Consider the following 15,408-nt stretch of genomic DNA (forward strand, 5'->3'; position numbering starts at 1 on the left):
ACGGACACATTTCCATATTTTTTTATAATAAAATAATCAACATGTCATTCCACAAAGTTAATACCAAATCAATAAATGAGACATTTCTATGTTTAAAATACTTTTTTTTATACACTTTTTAGAATGCGGAAAATACTTTTTCATTTTTTTATATCATTTTAACACAGCCTGTATAAATTGCTTGTGTAAAATTTCAATTATCTCTCGAGCTTGATTTTTCTTATTTTATCGTGGAAATAATTAAAAGTGTTTAGGGGGCTATTTCGACTTCATTGAATTTTAAACCGCTTTAATTTCAGGCGGAAACGACCCTTGTATTATACATGCCGCATATTTTTGTTGAGAAAGAGGTTGCCAAGGGAGGGTGCAACCCACTAAGTGAATTGTGTTAATTAAACCATAAAAACTTCGATAAATTGAGATCGTCGAAGCCAATTTCCGCGGCGGCATACTTCGGTGATAATTTTATATAACCACTCGTAAGGGGTGGTTCTGACCATGTCACCCGCCTCTGCGACGCCATCCCTTGGCTCGATTCAACCCAGACTTAACCAAAAAAAATCTAGGGGATGAACGCTGCAAAAATGTTTTTTCCATGGTAACATTTTTTTGTAATAATATCATCGATGAGTTCTAGCAACGAATTATTAAAGCTTTTTCATCAAAAAGTGTTTTCCTTTTTTTTGTTATCTCAACGAAGATAAAAAAGAAAATAGAAGTCTGGACATTTACAGAGCTTGCAACCTGTGATTGGCTTGGTTAAGTGATCATTTTACACACTTGTAACATTTGCCAATTCTACCCATGATGCTGCAAAAATGTTTTTTCCATGTTAACATTTTTTTTGTAATAATATCGTCGATGAGTTCTAGCAACGAATTATTAAAGCTTTTTCATCAAAAATTGTTTTACATTTTTTTGTCATCTCAACAAAGATGAAAAAGAATATAGAAGTCTGGATATTTACAGAGATTACAACCTGTGATTGGCTTGGTTAAGTGATCATTTTATACACTTGTAACATTCGCCAATTTTACCCATGATTACAACTACTTAAATTATTGGAACCCCTAGATATATTGATCAATCTTGTGACACAGTACGTGTGAGTTCACAACATTTGAGTAGTGTGGTTGTCAACCATGGGTAGAATGGTGAATTTTGCAAGTGTATTAAGTGATCACTAATAAGCCATGTAAATACCCAGACTTCCATTTTTGTTGAATGTCAAAAAAAACTCCATGAAAAAAAAGTGATGAAAATCCAGATTTGTGAACAAGTATTTGTACTATCTTTCTATGATAGGTCATAAACCCAGTAAATACACAGACTTTACTCGTGTGTAAATTGATTACGTTACTCGTTAGCCCCGTAAATTCCCAGACTTCCATTTTCTTCGTCATCTATGTTGAGATATCAAAAATGTTTGAATTAATACGAGTTCATTATGTTTTTACCCATCTCAGTAATTTTCTAAGCATTTTAATTAATAAAAATAAAGATAAAATTACATTTAATGATTATTTTTTGACATCTCATTAAAGATGAAGAAGAATATGGAAGTCTGGGCATTTAAGAGTTAACGACCGTCATAGACTGGTTTAAGTGATCACTTTACACAAGTGTAACATTTACCAATTTTACCCATTATCCTGTTCTTTGATAAGATGTCAAGAAATGATATTAAAAATAACTCCTATAATTAGAGATAATCCAGATTTGTTAACAAGTATTTAGACACACTCAAAATGTTATACATAAAATTATATCGATTTTATTCCGTAACGATCCCGTAAAAAACGTTGAAATTGACCTTGATGAAAAACGATTATTTTTCTAAAATCAAAATGTCCCAACTCGGAGTAGAAAATAGAATTTCTTAAGTACTTCCCTCGGGAGGCTGTTCTCTGTGGTCTGTTCTCGGGAAAAGTTTTGATGCGCAGCATTTAACAGTTTATTGTTTTTCGAAACAATCCCTTCGTCTCATGGACCGACTTCTGTTATTCCTATACGGTGTATGGCTACGTGACCTGGCTCTATTATTAATGTCGTTTCAAATTGTATTTACGTCCACTCCAACTATTTGTAAACATCTTTCTTGGATATTTCTCCAGAGGATCGAACTTAGTGAAGTGATGCAGTACTTATTTCGTCTGGATACTTATAGGTTTCTTAACTGAGAGAAATAAAGAAGAAGAAAAAAAGAATGAATAACATATTTTACGTAAAAAGAGTTGAATTAAGGAGTTACTTTCTTAAAAACTTTAAAAAACAATATATTTTAAATAATAATTAATGTATGTAATAAAGGAATGTAGAATAAAGATTAAAGAATACATACTATTTTGTTTAAATACATCTGAGCGGTCTTACATAATTTTGTTGAATCCAGAAGGGTTTTCCCATGTTCAAATAGCTAAAAAAAATTAAATGCTCCTTGTGTGTGGTCTAACCAACAATTACAATATTCGTGGAATCTGGTTCTTATAAAAACCGTCCAAAAACTGGTAGAAAAAGGATAACTTCAAGTCGCAAACACCGAATTTTAGTTGATGAATCATTAAAAAATCGTCTAAGTATGTCTTTAAAGCTATCTGCTGGACTATATATGTACACAACACGATTCCATTTTGCAGTCGGGTTGTGGTCCCGAAGTTGGTGTCGCGGACTCTCGAGTCGGAGTTTCTAGGTTCGAACCCACTCTACCGCAATTTGGATACATATTTTTAATACGCTCACAGAAATTGTATAAAATTGAAGTATTTTTGTTAATAATAAAAACACAAACATTTCTTTTAACTTCAAAAAGTATGTAGTCAATTTTTGTATGCAAAGTTTTTTGTCTCTATTTTCCCAATCCATACTGACACTTCCAGTCGCAACCAAATAAAGCTGACATTCCCTTAACATCCTATCAGACTTGCTCGCTGGCTTATACATGTAGAGTAGTAAAATGTGCTCAATGTGCTGCGAGGTGTCTCCCGTTGGAAAACACTTAAAATGCAAATCGCAGGGGTTTATGAGACCCCTTATTTGCTTCCAGCAACCCGCTACAGCCTTCTGTGGTCCCGGTAGCATGTTAGACACCCTTCTGAGGGATGTGGTTCGGCAATACCCCTCCATAATTGTCACGTGTTCGGATACAATTAAATCCTTGCACCGTTTTTTTGGTTTTTTATTTAAATTTTTAAATCGTTTAAATTTGCAAATGTTTAAACGTTTTTTTATGATTCTTTTGGGTCTAACATCATGTGTTTGAATATTAAATAAGCAATAATAACGTGCTTTTTACGAATGAAATTTTGAGTCGAGTTGTTGTTCCGTGGTGAGTGTCGCGGGCTCTGAATCAGAGTTTCTAGGTTCCAGTCTACTTTAATGACCCCTCTTTAAATCGAACCCAAAATTTCCAACATAGAAGAAAAACTCGCTAACCACTGCACTACGGGGACAGACATTTCAATATATCAAAAAATATATGTTTTGGAAACTTCAAAAATACCTGTTTTTTTTAAAACATAGGATGGAGGGGAAGTACTACAGCGTCTTATTTTAATTTCTATGCTTTTTTATTAATTTTTATGAAACGCTGTTTTTTTGCATTTTTTGTAAGGACGTCAAGGATAAGTGCGGAAAATATAACGTTTTCATAAATTTTACATAATGCAACTCTGAATTATAAAAAAAAAAATTATTCCGTATGATATTAAAGTAGAATAAGATTTTTTAAATGTATTTACGAAGAAAAGCGGGACCTACGAATGTATTATGACTTCTGTGAATACAAACATAACATAGATTTTTCCACTGCTTTGCACTGCATGCGAGAAAAGTACTCAAATTTAAGACCGTTTTATCTTGTCAAATAAGATTTGAATACTCGAATAAAGGTTCAAAAACAAGCGCTTCATGATGAAGTCGTAAAACCAATATAAACCTTTATATGGTACTTGTATTCCTGTCGCTTGTGCATCTCTCAAAAGGAATACATATCTCTTAACGGCATTGGAAAATCGAATGAGTGTTCACAAATCGCGTGTAAAATATTTTGCAAACGGAAAATACACGTTCTCCTTATAAAAAGAGCATCAAAATATATCTGAGACGTTTTATTGCCAAGAGTTCACTTCAGGATATCAAGTAGACGAGAATTTCATATTTATCTTTTTTTTCCTCATTTCCTATTTGATTTAGGCGTGCAAGCGTTCAACGGAAAATAATATACTTATCTATATTTATCCGGATGCACATTTTTATTAGTATGAAAAAAAAAACAAAAATATTAATATTAAACGAGAATTTAATATTCTCAATATTATTGATATTTAAAGCATTTACTTTGTGGTTAGTCATTTTCACTCACCACTGAGTGCATATATAGTAATATTACTAATATTTTTGTAAAAACAATAAATAAGAGAATTATATTTTTTGACATCTCAACATGGATGGAAAAGTATGTGTAAGTCTGAGTATTTATGACCTGTTTTAGGTTGTATAAGTGATCACTTTAGTGTAATATCCACTATTGTGCTAATGATTGATCACCACACTACTAAAATATTTGGAATTCATACATTTGAATATCTTAAATCTCATGACCAAACAAATATTAAAGATCCCAACTGGAATCTTTTACATACTGGGAAAACATGATTTAAATTTTTTTTTCATGCAGCTTATAATTTGACCAGTAATATCGTTTTCCTTAGTTTCCTCTACCTTGCACCTTCAACAACCTATCTGGTCCTTATTCCTATTTTATAGTATCTTTTTGTATTTGAGAAGAAAGACATACTAAAATCGGTCAATATTTTAAAAAATATTGATTGAATGATTTTTCTTCTTCAAACCCTTATCCGCACCTCAATGGTGCATAGGGCACTGCATCATATAAATGTAGTGTTATCTTGATCGATAACACTGGAAGAAAAGGTGATCAGCCCTCCGCTTCAGGTACCAGTCCAGGGTTATATTGAATAAATATTAGAGTGATAAAATCACTTAAATTTATTTAACACCCCCCCCCTGGGAATCAAACCCGGGACCTCCAGTACGGTAGCCGAGCATGCTAACCATTACACTATGCAAGCAGACAACTCACGCACTCAATAAAGATTTCCATTTTTGCAACAAAAAAAACTTCAGCAATTTATTTAGTTGGAGAACAGAAAATGTTTGTTTTATTTTATTTAATACTTTTTTGAGATATGATGAAGAAAATAACAGCAAATTTCTCTGTGAAAACACGTTAAAAAAATTAAATACTACTCTTGGAGTAAGAAGTAAAGAAACCATTAAACTCTGTTATGAATTACGTGAAATTAAATCGAGTTAAGCAACGCACCTAAACCAAATAACGTTTTCTCTTAATTAACAGGGCAAGAGCAGAGAGGGGGTGAGGGATGAAAAAGAGAGGGTTTGCACACAAAAGTCTACTCGACTAAATGTAACGACGCCAAATATTATGTCGTCTTCAAGTCGTTTTGTAATTCTGCCGCCGAAACCTCGTGCTTTGTAACCGCCTGCTGGTAATCTTATGCCACTTGAGTGAAGTAAACTAACTTTAAACCAATCAAGATAACAGTGCGTTAAAATTATGCAGTGCTCTATGCACCAGTTATCTTTTTTTTAATATTTATATTGACCGCGAAAAGCATTGCATTATTAATTACATACTGTAAAAAGTTTTTTTTAAAGTTTTTTTTAATGGATGGGTCCAAATGCAAACCAAGAGTTTCTATACCGGACCTGGGAATATGGTGGAAGCTTTCAGACAGTGCGCTATGCACTATTGGGTGCGAATAAGGGTTGGTAGTATGGAAAGATTTTTTTTCCAATAATCTATTAATGATAAAAATCCGACATATATAGCGTCCTCAAATTTATTCGCAAATCCAAATTTTGTTTACTTAGGAGTTTTTTTTATTTATTTTTTATAAAGATATCTCAACATACAAAAAGAAAAATATTGAAGTCAGGGTATTTAAAAAACTTATTGTTTTCAAATCTTTGTTCACATATCTGGGTTTCGTCCAATCAGGAGTTATATATATATTTTTATATATATACACAGATATCCCAACATAGAAAAAGAAGAATATGGAAGTCTGAGTTTATACCGTGTTACAGGACTTATAACGTGTTACAAGTCGTCAGTCCTGCAAATACACAGACTCCCATATTCTTCTTCATTTATATTGATTTATCAATATATAAAAATTTAACAATTATTCTCGTAGAACTGCAATTTTTCAAACAATATAAGTAATCTATTCGAACAAATGACCCCTTTTTTGAAAAAAAAAAATTAAAAGATGTATGTTTAACGTGTATGTCAGTTACATGACTTTGCGTTTGTGAAATTAACAATTTACAGTTTGCAGCATCCATTTCAGTCAATGTTAGATTTGAGAATATAGTATAAAATGCAAGAGTGACGAATTATTATACTTCATTTATGTGTGAAACCTTAGCCAAAAGTAATAACCATTACAAAACGTCAAAAAAATCAAAAAATTCTACTTAAAAAATATGTCTAAACTTACCACAAACAACCCAACCGTCCGTATCCGAGGGTCTGGACCTGGAATAATAATATATATTAGTTCTTTATGCATTTTTTTTATTTAAGTTTTATTATAGTTAGTTTATACCACTATTTCTTAAAATCGATTTATGACACGTATTTAGGTGTTTGAAAAATATGCTAAATTCATCGTTACACGTGTCACAATATATTTTTTTAAATAATGGTATTTACTGAGTAAAACTTAAATTTAAAATGGCCAGATTTTACCACAGTGAATCAATCAATGAAATCTTATGCAATGTTAGATAACAGAGGATGCAAAGAGCTCTTCGACTGCAACATTTACCAGAGGTCATTCAATCTAACTAGTTTTCAGAGGGAGTCGCTAAGTGCTTAATTGTTACCGAAATAAGGGTAGTTTGCGAAGTTGCTTCACTTGACAATGTGTCAACAACTCCTGAAATACACTGGAATTTCAGACTTAAGCAAGGTGCTGATACACCAAAATTTACCTCCAACTTTGATAAATAATTGAAAACAAAAAAATTAAACTTAAATCTTGTTTTATTGTCATAAATGGTAATTTTTGACATTTAAACAAAAACGAAGAAGAATATGGAAGTCAGAGCATTTACGGAGCTTACGACCGTCATAGGCTAGTTTAAGTGATCACTTTACGCACGTTTAACATTCACCAATTCTACCAACGATTGACAACCCGGACTCACACAATCACACTCTCACAATTGACAACTCAAATTCTTAGAAGTTCTATATATTTGATCCAATTTCGAAACTTGGGATTGAATAACTATAATTTTACTAGAGACATCTATTGGTGAGATGAGAGAAGCTTTTTATTGAGCAGAAACAGTTTCATTTGTAAAGGAGGTCCGAATTCTGGATTATAATCACATACATGAGAAACGCCAGAAAAAATCCTTTTCATTTTATTATTTAAGCTTATAATTTGACAAGTTAATTTATTTACAATATTTTGAGTGTGTCCAAATGCTTGTTCACAAATCTGGATTATCTCTAATTATAGGAGTTATTTTTCATATTTTTTTTTGACATCTCAACATAGCCCCGTAAATGTTTTTTTTTAAATAATAAATAATAATTATGATTTTCGCAAATCCAAAAAGCACAATCAAATAGATATCAAGGAAGTTATTCCATCAACAAGCGCTCGAGTGGTTCCCAACAATCGAAAATTCAACCGGCTTGTCAAATAAATAATTCCCTCTACGTTCAAAGACAGCTGCGAAAAGATCCGACGTTTCGGAAAACAAACAGAAGCCTTCCTCCGGTTGTGTTTACGATGAATTAATAAATGAGGCTGTAGATCGGCAGGCTAGGGTCGGTAAACGTAAGATTCAAACCCTTTATGACTTCATTATTATTTAACGGCGGTGAATGCGTGATGGAAACAACGTTATTCAATCATTTTTCGCCATCCGCGATACGAATTTCCGTTATGCAGGAAAATATACAAATATGTTTATTTAAATACAATATATCATATTAAAATACTTGGTATTATTATAGTTTTACATTTAAACCAAGTATAAAAGAAACGATTTTTATTGGATACATTTTTTGATATTTTCTACTTCTAACCCTTATCCGCACCCAATGGTGCATAGGGCACTGCATCGTATTGATGCAGTGTTATCTTGATTATTACTTATATGAAGGCAAGGTGATCACTCATATGGTTCAGGGACCATCCAGGGTAACTGATATATATTTTTACCCCTCCCCCTGGGAGTCGAAGCCGGGACCTACAGCATGATAGCTAAACACCCTAATCATTACACCACGGAGGCGGATATAAAATTGGAATTTAATAATACGTATTTTAAATACATCGCATATATACTTTTTAATGTATGGCAAAATATTTTTTTAGTATTACTGCATTTTAAACGGTATAAAACCAGAATTTTGTAAATAGATTTCAACGATATTATTTTATTTAACTAGAAACCGAGTTTCATCATTACCAACATTATCAGAGTAGTGAGGGGCTTAAAAAATTCTATGCCATATGTACAACAAAATCAAGGTTAAAAAACATGATTTTTTATAGAAAAATGTGAACAAAACCCATGTTTGTAAACAAATATTTGAACACACTCAAAATATTTTGGACATATCGATTGCACAGAGTGTAAAACAATCAAAGAAGCTAAAGCCTTCAAAACATTAACCAAATCAAAGTAATTATTTTTAATTCAACCTAATTTTCATTTTTTTAATGAAAAGAAACGCATGATACAAAATTTTCTTTCCGCCCTGTATCAAGATTCGTTTCACGCGGTACTAGGAAAGTTGATAGCGTGTAAGATGAGAGTTTCATTTAATTATAGATGAAATGAGTGTATATTCGAGACGATACAAGCTAATTTGTACTTTATGAGTGGGTTTATAACGGACTATATTGCTGAATCCCCCATATGAACACAGCCTGCTTTCGACATGTGCGTTCTGTTCAAAGAGCGTGTAAATGTTTAAGTACTTAAATACTTTATCGTTACTTTTTTTCTTTTCAGCTTTCCACCCTTCTTGATATTGTGACTGGGTTAACCTACCATTTTACATGTTTTATCTTATTTTTAATTAAAAGATAATAAATGGCCATCATAATTAAGTTACGTTTTGTAGTTTGAAAGAAGTTTTTTAAATAGAATAACAGTACTTCTTTTACGAATTTCTAAGATGATTCTTATTTTTTTATCTCAAATAACCTCTTTTGTTAATCTCCTATAGAGGGAATAAAATGACTTGTTGATTTAACTTATATTTGTAATTTTACACAATAAATTTTCACATCTCTACATAGCTTTTTTTCTCTAGATATACCGTATTTCTTTTAAATGCAACGCTATGCATTATTTGTCAGATATGTGTCGATTTTGTGTAAACGGATGAGAAAATAAAAAAAAACGATAAAATATTTTTATCAGACACAGGATTTTTGATCCTACTGATGATATATCAATGCTATAGGTGTCTCACGTCCGCCTCCGTAGTGTAATGGTCAGCATGCTCGGCTACCGTTCTGGAGGTCCCGGGTTCGATTCCCAAGGGGGGTAAAATAAATATAAGTGATTTTTTCACTGTCATATTTATTCTATATTACCCTGGACTGGTACCTGCGGAGAGCTAATCACCTTTCCTTCATATGTAAACGATCAAGATAACACTGCGTTTATATGACGCAGTGCCCTATGCACCATTGGGGTGCGGAGAAGGGTTTTATTATTATTATTATTATAGGTGTCTCAACTCATTTATTTTTTTGTATGAATTTTTCGTAAAAAAATTTAAATGAAAGAAAATGGAAGTTTGAGCATCCCAGGATTTACGAACCGGCATTTGGCTGAATTAAATTATTGCTGTGTACACTTATGTAACGTTCACCATCCTGCCCATTATTGAACATCCATATCGCATTAACATTTAGAACTTGTATAAATGCAATTTTCTTGCAGTACCTTTACATGTGGGTAGAAATTAAGTATATCTGGGAGAAAACCATTTTGATTGATTAATTGTAAATGGTGTAATGATCTTGTCCGCCTCCGTAGTGTAATGGTCAGCGTGTTTAGCTACCGTGCTGGAGGTCCCGGGTTCGATTCCCAGGGGGGGAGGTGAAAATAAATATTAGTGATTTAACACTGTAATATTAATTTAAAATTACCCTGGACTGGTTCCTGAAGCGCAAGAGTGATCACCTTGCCTTCATGTAAGTAATGATCAAGACAACACTGCGTCAATTTAATGCAGTGCCCTATGCACCATTAGGAGCGGATAAGGGTTTTTAAAAAAAAAATTGTAAATAATGAAAAACTCTACTTATCACTCATCGTTGACTTTGTGTAATACAACTTTAATTTGGTATTACACAAAATGAACGATGTATGATAAGGAGGGTATTATATTACAATACTCACAACATTTTGAGTGTATCCAAATACTTGTTCACAAAATCTGGATTATCTCCAATCACAGGACACACTCAAAATGTAGTGAATAAATTAACTGGTCAAATTATAAACTTAAATAAAAAATTAAAATTATATTTTCTGGCGTTTCTCATGTGTGTAATTATAATCCAGGATTCGGACCTCACATACTAATAAAAGAGTTTCTGCTTAATAAAAAGCTTATTTTCATCTCACCAATAGATGTTAAGTGAAGTTCTAGTGATTCAAGAACAATGTTTCAAAATTGGTTCATATTTATAGAGCTTCCAAGAATTTGAGTAGTGTAATGGGTAGAATCGATAAATGTTACACGTGTGTAAAGTGATCACTTAAACCAGCCTATGACAGTCGTCAGCCCCGTAAATACCCAGACTTCCATATTCTTCTTCATCTTTGATTAGATGTCAAAAAATAATATTACAATACCACAAAGTTAACAATGCTTTTAATAAAAATAATAATGTTCACCCACTTGTTACTAACAATGTTGTCTCTTTTATACGAATATCTCTTCTCCCAAAATAAGGGATGATGTGGGAGTAGTCGACTTTCCGATCAAACACCGAACGCCCTCAAAGAAAAATCGTCTCAAAGAAAAAAGACTCTGACTTGTGAATTTACCCTAAAGGATTTACCCTTGCTTGCACTAAGGCTATAGAAGTGACAGACTCTTTATCTAACCATGATTTACATATTTATTGTAATAAAATATATATTTGAAACACAAACTGATGTCAGTAATAATACCACATCTTTAACAATGCAGAAATTAAGGATTTTAAGGCATTACTCGTAAACTCAGAATTCAATAGCTCCCAAAGGAGAGAACCTATATTTGTGAACAAGTAAAACAAATTTATGAGGCGAATGTTTTAGAAAAAGGAGCAGAGGAAGACCGAGATAAACTTGGCATGATCAAGTATGCCAAATTCTTGAATGTGGTCAGGTTAGGAGTCGGCAATCGGCGGGTATGTATGAGGAGATTCATGAAGTGGAAGAGGCGAAGAATTTTTGCAAGGACAGAGTTGTGTGGCGTTCTATTCTCTCTGCCTACCCATGCGGGGAAGCGGAGTGATGGTTAGTTAGTTAGTTAGTAAACAAGTATTTGGACACACTCAAGGTGTTTGTAAAATTAATCGCAATTTAAATATCATATTGATATTTGATCGAGCCCAGAACGAAATATCAATTTTCGGCTCGGGCTGTGATCCGGCCGAAGTCGCTCGTCAATCGGCTTGTGATACTTGCCGGGTAAATTAGTTGTCAGACCGGATCGTAAAGCGCGATGGAGTTGCTTGTCATTCTTCCGGGGATGGTGACAGGTCCGGATTTCCGGCCCTCATCACCGCGACGCTAATCTCGCGGACAGCGGTCGGGAACCTTCGGTGACAGTAACAGTTTAGCGCTGATTTAAAATGGTGTCGGCGATTATTTTTGAAGGGGATTTTTATGACCCACTAGGGTTTGATACAGGTGGAAGGATATTAGTTTATTTCCTTGATTTTCTTTAACGAGGTAAAAATATTTAATTTATTTATGTTTATATATATATATATATATATATATATATATATATATATATATATATATATATATATATATATATATATATATATATATATATATATATATATATATATATATATATATATATATATATATATACATATATATGTATATATATATATATATATATATATATATATATATATATATATATATATATATATATTTATATATATATATATATATATTTATATATAAATATATATATATATATATATATATATATATATATATATATATATATATATATATATATATATATATATATATATATAAATATATATATTTATATATATATATATATATATATATATATATATATATATATATATATACCTGTATTTCGACAACTATATATGGTAAATACTTTAAGAAGGTATGGACATGTGAAGTCAATGGATAACGAGGAAATGACTGAGAAAATATATGTGGTGAATGTGAGCGAGAGAAAAGAACGAGGACAGCCGAAAAAGACGATCGGTACGATCAGATCAATCAGAACCCAAAATCTGGTGGTGTCAGAAGTCTGCGTAATCGGAAGGCATGTATGACTAGATGTATGGATGTGAAGGAGGCGAGGAGTGTATGTCAGGACAGAAGAGTATGGCGTTCCATCCTCTATGCCTTTGTGGAAACTCAGTTTAATTAGTGGAACTCCATTTTTATTTATACTGTATATTAAATCTTAAAATCAAACACTGCTTTTTTGAGTCTACAAAATTATATTTTATTATTTAAAAAGCAGAAAAGAATAAATTTTATGACCATTGTTTTGCCTTGTTATGGTATTTTTAAAGGAATGTTTTTTAAACAATAAAATGCAATTTAGTACACTCTAAAAATCAGTGTTTAATTTTAACATTTAATATTGAAATTAATAAACGTATAAAGTAATCAAAGTTTTTTTGACCAAATGAGGTATATGTAAAATTTTGTTTGATATATATCGTAGTCATACAGGAGAAAGTGACCAAGTGCATGTTTTACAAAAACGTGATCATTGACTATTCGATATCTCACTAGATTAATATTGCCCTGGAAAAAATCCAAAATGATTTTAAACTTGGAAGTATAATATATTGACTTGTAAAAAATGAACAAATGAATTGATGTTTATTTTCATGCCAAGTAAAAGTGACTTAAATGACCCTCCTGAACATTTTACGTTTTGTTAGTTGGTCACTTTCTCCTGGACTACGATATGTCTATTTTGTTTATCTTGTAGTTGTCTGTATGTTACTATAGAGTATACGTTGTGATTTGTTCGCTTTCCTGCGGGGTGCTTCCTTGTGTTATGTGAGAGTTATTCTTATTTTGAAGGGATGCGAGAGAAGAAGTCGACCCAGATCATTGGGATGTTTCGACACCATATTTTCCACGGATATTTTTGTATTCCGGAAGCTGTCAAGATAAGCCAGACTTCCGACATGTGCGAACAGGTATATCATACCCATAAAGATATTTTTTTCAAAGGTATATTTGAGATATTACTTCTCAGAACCCTTTTACAGTCCAATGATTCACGTATCTTTGGAATGTCCGAATTGAAAATATTCTAACTTTATTTTTCTCTAATTCTGAACCCTTGTTGCATAATCTGTCAAATTGTATTCATATTATCTTTTCAAGTTTTTTTCAGTCTTCCTCTGCTTCTTTTTCTAATTACTTTCGCCTAATAACTTTATTTAACCGTATTTTTTTGACATCTCATTAAAGATGAAGAAGAATATGGAAGTCTGGGCATTTGCGGGGCTGATGACCGTCATAGGCTGGTTTAAGTGATTACTTTACACACGTGTAACATTCACCAATTCTACACATACTACGACTACCACACTATTGAATTTCTTGTCAAAAAATAATATGAAAATAACTCCTGTAACGTACTCCTGTAGTGAGATAATACAGATTTTATGAACAAGTATTTGAACACACTAAAAATATTGTTATTTTACTGTACTTGCCCCAATCATTCTTTTCACATGTCCAAACCATCTCAACACATCTGTCATAATATGTAATACTATCAATAATGCGGATCTCAGCATTAGCATACTTTCCTTATTTCGCCATTCGAACATCTACCATACAAAGTTTCGCCGAACATGCATCTGAGAGATGGCATTTCGACTGCATTCATCTTTTTAAGGAAAAAAACTTAGAATTCCCGCAAGCTAATAATTTGAGAGAAGTTTTAAAAATAGTGTAAAATGCTTGTAATAAACTTCAAGATTTTACACCATTTTTCAAACTTCTTTTATATTCTTAGTTTGCAGGGAGCGCCCTTAAAGATTGAACAGTGTAAAATGTTGAAATTCTTTACAAGTATCTCTTACACTCATTTTGTCGCGGTCCAAAAGCACCCGATCTCCTCATCTATGTAAAACACCCTATCCCATTTATTTCTAGTCAGCTTTCTCATTACTCCACCCCGTGGCGAGCCAAAAGAAACGGTAAACTTAATTTATATAATGACTAAATTCCTTTAGCAGGGGTGAGGGAAACCCGGCTTTATATTTAGTTAAGGCTCACGTCTTACGAGAAGGCGCTTTTTAAACACAGCAGAAGTCTTATCGAGCTTTATTTTCGTTATATTGTTTAACGGTAGTTTTATCTACTTTGTGACCAATAAAAACTTGAGTTTATAAATTTTTTGATTAAAAAAAACATGCTCGTATTCAAATGCAATTGTGTCCAAATTTCAAAAGAATCGATGAAGAAGACTTTAGGAGATTTAAAATTTTGAACAAAAAAACAATTACATTTTTATTTACAAAGATTTTTAAATTGTTAATAAATACAATATTTTCATAATTAATATCATATTACATATTATGTATTTATTGAATAATATCAATATAATGGAAAAGATAATTAATTACTTATTAAATATGTTTAAATTGTAAAATAAACGCAATATTATAGAAATTAGTATTACGTATTACATCTTTATTAAACGGTAAAGACAATTATTTGTGTGAATTCTTTGAAAATAATTATTATTTTATAATTTATATTTGAAGCAGCAACTTCGTAATTTTACATTTTATAATCAAAATATAACTTTGTTTTGAAATCACTAAAATATTTTTTTGAACTTAATTATAATGTCTACTGGTTTCAAAGCTAACAGCTTCTTTTTCAAGATTTTTTTATATATTTCAAGTATTAATCGGTCTTGAAAAGAAGCGGTTAGCTTTGAAACCGGCAGACAATATAACTAATAAATAATTAATATAATCAATAAAATATTTATAGTGATTATAAAACAAAGTTATATTTTAATTATAAAATATTTTTTTTATTTACCACAAAACT

The 15,408-nt window shown here is 31.7% G+C and overlaps 1 long non-coding RNA gene across 1 annotated transcript in view; it reads right to left on the reverse strand.

Annotated features, from left to right (window-relative positions):
* The window catches only part of LOC148307000 (uncharacterized), a 108,813-nt gene that overhangs the window by 45,186 nt on the left and 48,219 nt on the right, over window positions 1-15,408 (reverse strand). Inside the window, exon 2 of the long non-coding RNA XR_015837914.1 lies at window positions 6,546-6,583. This is a non-coding gene — a long non-coding RNA (uncharacterized LOC148307000). The remainder of the gene's footprint in view (window positions 1-6,545; window positions 6,584-15,408) is intronic.

This window comes from Brachycentrus maculatus, unplaced genomic scaffold, assembly GCF_059751285.1.
Source record: "Brachycentrus maculatus isolate JH-2025_06_01 unplaced genomic scaffold, ASM5975128v1 h1tg000213l, whole genome shotgun sequence".
NCBI lineage: Eukaryota > Metazoa > Arthropoda > Insecta > Trichoptera > Brachycentridae > Brachycentrus > Brachycentrus maculatus.